Source organism: Lipotes vexillifer, unplaced genomic scaffold (genome assembly GCF_000442215.2).
Source record: "Lipotes vexillifer unplaced genomic scaffold, Lipotes_vexillifer_v1.1 scaffold567, whole genome shotgun sequence".
Classification (NCBI taxonomy): Eukaryota; Metazoa; Chordata; class Mammalia; order Artiodactyla; family Lipotidae; genus Lipotes; species Lipotes vexillifer.
In genome coordinates this window covers 1,977,834-1,978,235 of record NW_006776652.1, presented here as the reverse complement: position 1 = coordinate 1,978,235, position 402 = coordinate 1,977,834, and positions in this window count along the sequence as shown.

Genomic DNA, 402 nt, shown 5'->3' with positions numbered 1-402 from the left:
TGGTGGGGGGAAGTGGGGTGGGAAGGTTGGACAGGCGGGCGGGGGGCATCTCTAGCCCTGAACGATCACTGAGGCACCGTGTGACCTTGAGCAAGTCACTTATCCTCTCTAAAATTCTGCTTCCTCAGGTGTGAAATTGAGGAAGAAGAGGCAGGGGGTGGTTGGTTTATCACCATGGTCCTTTCCAGCTCTGACATTCATTTAACAAACATTGTCAGCACCTGGTAGGTGCCTGACCTCCTGCCAGGTGCTGGGGTGACATGTATGACCAGGGCAGGTCCAACAGGAGGCTTGCTTCTTGGAGCTTCCAGACTACTACAGGAGGGCAAACTTTTATCAGATGACACAAGCAAATTCCAGCAAATGTGGCAAGTGTCCTAAGGTGTAAAGGCGACGACGCTC